The following is an 8266-nucleotide window of genomic DNA, read 5'->3' on the forward strand; positions in this document are numbered from 1 at the left end:
GACGCACCCAAGACCGCGTGGGGACGGGACAGACGCCCGCCCCCCACCGGCACATCACCCGGCCCCACCACGATCGCTCCCACGCCCGGGCGCGAACCCCGCTGAGGGGGACCCACCCGGCGTGCGCCCGGCCACGTCAGTCCCCCCCCCGGTACAGGGTGAGGACTGACGTTCAGGAGGCGGCCCCGGCCCCACCGAGGGTGGGGAGCGGCCACGCCTCGCTTACCGTCTCGACCCCTCCCCCACGCCTCAAGAGAGGCGCTCGGGAGACACGACCACCGCAGGGGTTACCCGAGAGGACTCGCTGGGGACGGGAAGCGATGCCGCCGCTCGGCCTCGGGCACCTGAGGGACAACCTGGAGCGCTCCAGGGGCACCGCAGAGGACCAAGGCGAGACACGCTCACACCCCGACGAGGGGGTACGTGGCGTGGCGGCGGGGCAGCCCTCCCCCGCCGCGGGGGAGGGCCGCTCGCGAGACAGGACGCCGAGCAGGCGAGGAGGCGAGAGTGTCTGCCGCGTCACAAGACCCCGGCCCCGCCGACACCACAAGGCACGGGAGACCGAGGTCGGGCCGGAGTCCGCACCCCTGCCTTCCCCCCGCCACCCACGGGCGGCAGAGGAGAGGCGAGGGGCCCGCAGGCAGAACGAGAAGAGAAGCCACGTTCGCCATGAACGTCCCCGTCCCTCGTCTGGCGCGGCTTAGGCCCGGCCCGGGGGAGCATGACTTCACCACATCGATCAGGTGAGTGAGTGAGCGAGCGAGCGAGCCAGCCATGTGGGGCAGGGAGGCCCCAGAGGGGAGGGCCCGGCGAGGACAACCACCAGAGGGGCCTGCTTCAGCCTCGCCAGGCGCCACCCACTCCTCAGTCCTCTCCAAGGAGAGCGGCCAACGACCCCAGGCGGGGAATGCCTGACACGCGGCACGGAGCCTACGGGGGTGGGGTCGTGCCGGCCACCACCGGGTGCCTGCGGCGGGGAGCGCACGGGGTAAAAGACCCACGCCGCCACCTCACCCCACCGCCCTCGGGCCACCAGAGACCGGAGGTGGCACCACGGGCCACGTCAGCCGGACGCACACACGAGAGCCGGCGCGCAGGCCCGGGCGGGCGGCTCAAGTGTCAGAAGCGGAGTCGGCTACCAGGCCAGGGCTCACGCAGAGAGAAGCCCAGAGCCCCGCACGCGTCCGGAGACCCAACACTCGGTGACAGACACCGAGGAAGACCGTGTCAGCACCTATCTGCTGGCAGAAAATGCCCAACACGACAGGAAAAATGACAGCGCCCAGAAACGGGGCGGGTCCACGATTTGCAAGGGGGGACCCCGGGACCTCGGTCCGGCCACCTGCCCCCAGCCCTACCCCCATAAATGGCAGCCCCGAAGCTCTCGGGGGCCATCTGATCGACCGGGGTGGGGGGGTTGGTAGGGGGAGGGGAGAGGGGAGAGGGGAGGGGGATTAGGAGGAGGCTTAGGAGGAGAAGTGGGAATGGGAATGGGAATGGGAATGGGAATGGGAAGGGACGAGAGGGAGACGGGATCAGGCCGGGGACGCCCTGCCCTTTTCTCGCCCGCGTGGCCGGGGACTCGGGGAGATGCCACAGAGGCGCCTCCGACGAGAGGGCCCCCCACGAGGGACCTCTCCCGAGCACCGGGCCCCGGGCCGGGGAAAGCCTGCCTCCCCCACATCCCTCGCAGGACGCCCCCGTGCCGGTCCCCGAGTCCGGATGAAGTCTCGGTCCCTCCAACGCCACCGGAACCCACGCGGGCAGGCTTAAGGGGCGGGGGGCACCCCCTCCCAGGCCTCCCGCGCCAACAGGGGCCGGCCCAGCCACGTCTCCGGATCCATCGGGACTCAGAAAACATTTCATCCAAGGAGGCGCCTCCGACGACCGGGAACCCCAGCGCGCCCGTCCCCGGCCTCACCGCACTGGGCCCGGGCCGCTCCTCGCCTCACGAGCAGTCGTCCAAGGGACGCAGACGAGGGCCTGACCACCTAGCCGCCGGCGGCCCGGGCGCGGGACACTCTCTCCCTTTCCCCCGCGGCGGCAAGGCGCAGGCCGTGTCCGATTGGCTCGGGTCGGTCTCCGCGGCTGGAGGGGCACAGGCGGATGCTGGTCGACCAGGCCAGGCCACACGGCTTCCCCCGGCACACGAGATCCCGGGAGCGCGGCGACAGTCACCCCCTCATCATCCTGCGAGTCCAATCTGCGCCGAGAGCAGGACGCGCCCGCGGCTCAGCGCCACGGGGACTGTCACCGCCGGTGTCGCCAGCCTCCCCGAAGTCTGCCTCGGGCCCCGCCGCCGAGCCCCATCCCTTGCCGAGGTCGCCGACGCTCGGGAGAAGAGGGACAATCTCAGAGCGGCAGCCAGATGGCGCCCGACAACCGTCGCCAACGTCCCCGGAACCGATCCCGACCGCCGCCGGCCGCCCAAACGCCCGAGCTCGTCCCGGACTGAGGCGCCGGGCGGCCCCGTGGCGTCCGCCTCGGAGCCCGCTCACCCTCGTCACGGCACGGCACGGCACGGCACGGCACGACACGAGGCGACACGACGCGACGCGGCGCGACGCGACCCCGGCAACAGATCAGGGCGGGGAGGACGGAGGGAGCCGGGGTTTGGCAAGACACGGCCGGCCGGGCGGCTGCCGCGAAGGGGACGCGCTCCCCACGCGATTCCCCGGGCGGGGGAGATCACACGGACACGCCGGCGGGGCCGGGGCCGACGCCGCGGGTGGCCCAGAGCGACCAGGACGAGATCCCGGGTTCCCGGGTGGGAGGTTGGGAAGGGGAGGAGGGGAAGAGGGAGGGAAGGCGGGGGCTGGCAAACCGAAACCAGGCGAGCGCTCAGAGAACAACGCAGGAATCGGCTTTGGAGTCCGTCCTCTCGAATGCGGGAGGTCTTTCGAAAGCAGACAGGCAAAGCCCAGAAGCTAGAAAAGAAAGGATGAAGACCGCGAACCCCATCGAAGCGGAAAGAAAAATCGATCTCGGCACAGATCGCGACAAAGCCCAAAGACAACAAACGGGCGCCTGGGGAAAACGCACTCGCGGTCGGTCGTGAGAACACGGACGTCAGCACGGCTGACCACAACCGCAGGAAGGAGGAGGGAAAACAAAAAAATGCGGGCGGGGGTTCGGGGGGGCGAGTCGATAGCCACCCGCTCGGTAAATCGAGGTTCAGTGCATCTACACAGAGCAACACTGTGCATGCGCATCCGCGTGTCTGGGTGTGCGTGTGTGTGTCGGTGCGTGTGTTTGACACAGTCAACGTGGACAAGGAAACTGTAGCCCCATCCGAAAAAAAAAAAAAGAAAGAAAAGAAAGAAAGAAAAGAAAGAAAGAAAAGAAAGAAAGGAAAGAAAGAAAGGAAAGAAAGAAAGGAAGAGAGGAAGAGAGGAAGAGAGGAAGAGAGGAAGAGAGGAAGAGAGGAAGAGAGGAAGAGAGGAAGAGAGGAAGAGAGGAAGAGAGAAAGAGAGAAAGAGAGAAAGAGAGAAAGAAAGAAAGAAAGAAAAGAAAGAAAGAAAGAAAGAAAGAAAGAAAGAAAGAAAGAAAGAAAGAAAGAAAGAAAGAAAGAAAGAAAGAAAGAAAACATGAAAACAAACGACAAAACCCACCACCAAAGGGAAATCAAGTTGTAGAACTACTCTGGGGTTTAAAAACAAAAACAAAAACACCGTAGAAAAAGCACAACCGCAGCCCATCAGGGGTTCCTCTCCTCAACAGTCCAAGAACTCGGTCAACTCCACCTCCTAGAAGCCAGAAAACCAGGGATGAAACACGCGCAGGAGACCCAAACGGACGTTTTCAGTTTAAAAGAAAAAAAAAATAATTTTTTTCCTCCCCCAAATGGGGGAGGGGGCGAGGGGGAGGATGGAGCGTAGAACTCAGCGGCAGAGTGCCTGCCCAGCACGCGCAAGGTCCAGGGTTCGATCTTCAGGACTTCCGTTCAAGTCAATAAGGAAGTCGGTAAGTCAGGCAATCACTAAGTCAGGCAACAAACCAGCAAAAGAAACGAATTACCTCCCCTCCCCGAATAAACAAACAACCACCGAAAGCAACAACAGCAGCAAGAACCAAAAAAAAAAAAAAAAAAAAAAAAAAAAAAAAAAGGCCTAAATAAATAAATAAATGTAAGTAAGTAAATAAATAAATAAATAAGTAAACAAACAAACACAATTTTAAAAAGGGGAAAACGCACGCATTTCCGTTTCTAAGAGATATCCGGACAGGCCCAGAACCTGGAATCTCGACAGCAAGTTCCAAAAACAAGCAGAAAGTGCCTGCTCCTGACGGAACACGTGATAGAGACCACCGTTCGAGATGGGGCCGGGTGGGCGGGCTGGCGGGCGGACACAGAGCTCTCGACTCATACCTGACAGAATCCGCTCTCCGACAGAAGACAGAAGGCAACACGGAACAGGGGTTGGTGGTGGGGGCGAGGGGGAGAGGGCGAAACGGAGGTGGAGGAAAGCCATTAGGGAAAACAGGACAGAAGTCCCTCAAAACATTCCACAGAAAACTCCTGGAAGACCCGGCAGTTCCACTACGGGCCCGCGGATGGACGAATGGACAGTGCCACGTGGTCTGGAGAGACCTACACCTAGAGGGGATGATGTTAACTAAGTGACTTAAGTCCGAGAGGGATGTTGTCACTTCGAGGCAGAATCCCCAAGACAATACGCAGGAACACATGCAAGGAAGCTGAAACAGGCTCATGGATACCAAGAAGGAACAATGAGTGCAATGGGTGAGGGAGAGGAAAAAGTACAAGCTTCCAGTTAACTCCAATTAATAAATACACAAATTACGGGAGGTCATGGACAGCAGGGCGAGTAGAGTCAATCCATACTATTGTCATGACGCTGTCCGGTGACGGATCCGTAACCAGACTCACCACGGTGATCATCGTGGAACATGGAAGAATCCCGAATCGCTATGTTGGACACGTGAAAACGGACATCCCATTGTCAGGTCAATTATGAGAGAGAGTAGGAGAGAGAGAGACAGAGAGAGAGAGAGAGAGAGAGAGAAAATTCTCACTGTCTTACCGGGAAAAAAAAAAAAAAAAAAAAGAGTTCAGTGAGATAAAGAGTGGATGTAGGTGAGGGCAATAGGTGGAGGAGATGGAAACCACGACGGCGACACATGTGCGGCATCCCACACGGTGGCAGTGCAGTGTGATCCTATGCATGCTCAGCTGTCTCCTAGCCACCTCCAAGTTGACATCCAGGGTCATCCTTTTAGGTTTCGTGGCTGCACTTTCGTCTGTCTCGGGCAATACTCTCCCTTGATTTTCCATGGGGGAAGGGAGGTGGGGTGGCCGGGCGGGCCACACCACGACACACCGCGTCGCGCGTGACCTGGAAAACAGATACACACCCGCCCACCACCCACGGGCTCCGAAATCGGTCACTGGTCACGACGCACACTTCGTCGGTCCCTTACGGAGCGATGGCGGACCAAACAGGCAGCGGCCAACTTTGTCGTGCACACAATGACGGTTCGTCCCTTGTGGAAACAAACTGATGACGAGACAGCGTGGTCAGGGGGCGGGTGTCCTTTCAGGAAGACAGAGTCATTGAAAGTCCCGCACACGGGAACTGTGCCAAGGGAGATCTCCATCACCCTACCCAACCCTGATCCAAATTCTCGTTCGGGCAGCTAAGGGTCAAGGTCAAAGTTTCTTTCTTCCCGGGGCAGGGGTCCTTTTGGGCCTCGATGGTTGTTCAACTGGAGAGATCGCCCTTGGGCTGCATATACACTTCGGGGTGGTCCATAGGGTTCCACGACAGTCCCGCCACCAGGCAGGTGGTTCCACCTGATGAAACCGGTCTGGTCTTTCGTTCCAGGAAGACAAAGGTCCGTGGCTGAAGCCAACGAGAAACCCAGGGTGTGAGTCCGGAGCGCCACCAGTCAGGAAGATGTCTAGGCGTCGGGCTCGAAGAGGCTCGGGTGGCCTGAAAAACGCATGCGGGTTCAGGTCCACTTTCTGAGTGGCCTCCACAGCAACGGGCAGGAGGAGGGTCTCGAGAGGGGACACGGCAGTGACCTCTCTCCAGCAGATGTCCAGCTGCTCAGCCCGGCTCGGCGGGGCTTCAGGGAAAGGGCGGCTTTGGTTCTCGAGGATGCCAAGTCCAAAGCGGGAGAACCATGGGCAACGGGAGTCGGAAGAGCGTTGGCCAACCATCGGAGAAAACTCGAAGCACGCGTGACGTGGCCCAGCGTATCAGTGGAAGGCGGGGCGGGGCGGGGAGGGGAGGGGGAGGGTGGCGGGAAGCACGCAAAGATGATGACACAGAACCGCATTCTCATCTCTATCACGCTGTACGAGAGTTTCCACTGAGACATGCTCCCCTTCCCCTGGTCTCTCCAAGGACGCGCATTTCTACCAAAAAATCACCCCCATTCAGACTTGTCGGCTGGCCAGATCAGCATACTTCCACGAAATTCGGCCTGAAGAGGGACAGACGTCCACGAAGCATAGCCATCGCCCCTAGAGGCTCTCGGACACCCGCTCTGCTGGAACGTTTCCTAAGGACGGCAGACGAAGACGGTCTCCACATGCTTTCCAGGAGACGTTCCTCAGAACGAGACCGTGACTGTTCCGAAGCCCGAATCGGTCACAGCAAATGTTCACGAGGAAGTCACGGTGAACCATCTGGGACACCAGTCTTTCCCAACCGGTCCACGTAGGGACACGATTTGGTCCTAGCCAGAAACAGACACTTTCTCCTCACAGCATCCTTTTATTTTAATTTAACTTAATTTATTTTATTTTATTTTATTTTATTTTATTTTATTTTATTTTATTTTATTCTGTTTCATTTTGTTTTGTTTTATTGTATTGTATTGTATTGTATTGTATTGTATGTTTACATATGTACGTATGTAAGTAAGTATGTATGTATTCCGGTCTGTCTGTCTGTCTGTAGGTCCATCCATCCTCCGAAGGTATACCAGTCATGTCGGCCAACACACTGACAGATCTCGAGTCTTTTCTGTCAGAAAGATATTAAAGCACGTCCCCTTCGACTCATGGAGCCAGGAACGAACGCTTCCGTATCTCATCTTCTTTGGAAACGATCTAAACATTCCAGGGACGTCGCCAGATGCTTCAGTTGCAAGGGACCAAAAACTACGTGGAGGAGGCACCAATTTTTCAGAGATGGACCGCCTCCCACACACACACACACACACTACCCCCTCGGACTGCTTGGGGTGTGAACACTTCCTGAGACTTGAGACCGAGCCAACCATCGCTCCCAGACTCTTTTTTTTTTTTTTTTTTTTTTTCCTGGCTGACACGTTTCATGACAGAGATAACCCACAGGAACTTAATGGATTCGGGGTAAACCTAGGGAGGCGAAAAGTTTCACCTCGAATGCTGCTCGTCACAATCAAGACATGGCTCTTTTCACGAGACCGATCCCTTGACATTTGCTTTTCTGGATGAAAGGATCTGTCCTAGATCATGTCAACCTGAAGGAAAACATTTGGGTTCCTTCCTGTTCGCATTCCCTGCCTGCATGTTCCCTTGAAAACCAGTTCCATAGAGCTCTTTCATGAATGAACTCTGGCAAGTGTATGTGGAGGAAGAAACATGCCAGGCCTACAAGCCGGGGACATACACAAGTGCCTACATGCATACATGCATACATGGGACCGAGCCCTTTCCAGATCCTTGGACGGCAGTACCATAGAAATGAGGATGGCTTCCACAAGACTCTCAGGCAAGCCAAGCTCTTTTGCGAAAGCGATAGCTTGTGCACAAAGGAGAAGGTGGCATGAGGGGAGAGGGAGGGGGAGTGCCAGCTCCCTGAGCAGCAGGGGCCATGCTTTTCTACCTAAAGGAAGGGCTTTGTCTCAGGATCACTGATCACTTCCACAAATCATCCGATATCTTGGATCGGCCGCAGGCGGCTCCAGGGTGAAGAGCCATCGCCCCAGGCTCTGTGGGGAATAGAGAAGACTTCCGTGAGGGGAAAGAAACGCATGAGAATTTTCTGCAAGAAAGCTCAGGAACAGATAATGTAAACACGGAGAGTTGAGCTTCCTGTCTCGTGACAACTAGGTCTACTGGGTCATGTCACAGAGAGCAAGCGAATCCTTTATTCCCCTGAGCCTTTTTCTTTTTCTTTCTCTATCTTTCTTTGTTCTTTGTTCCCTTTAGAGTGTGTGTGTGTGTGTGTGTGTGTGTGTGTGTGTGTGTGTGTGTGTGTGTGTGTCTGTGTCTGTGTCTGTGTGTGTGTGTGTCTGTGTGTGTGTCTGT

Source organism: Camelus bactrianus, chromosome 1 (genome assembly GCF_048773025.1).
Source record: "Camelus bactrianus isolate YW-2024 breed Bactrian camel chromosome 1, ASM4877302v1, whole genome shotgun sequence".
In the NCBI taxonomy this organism is placed as follows: Eukaryota; Metazoa; Chordata; class Mammalia; order Artiodactyla; family Camelidae; genus Camelus; species Camelus bactrianus.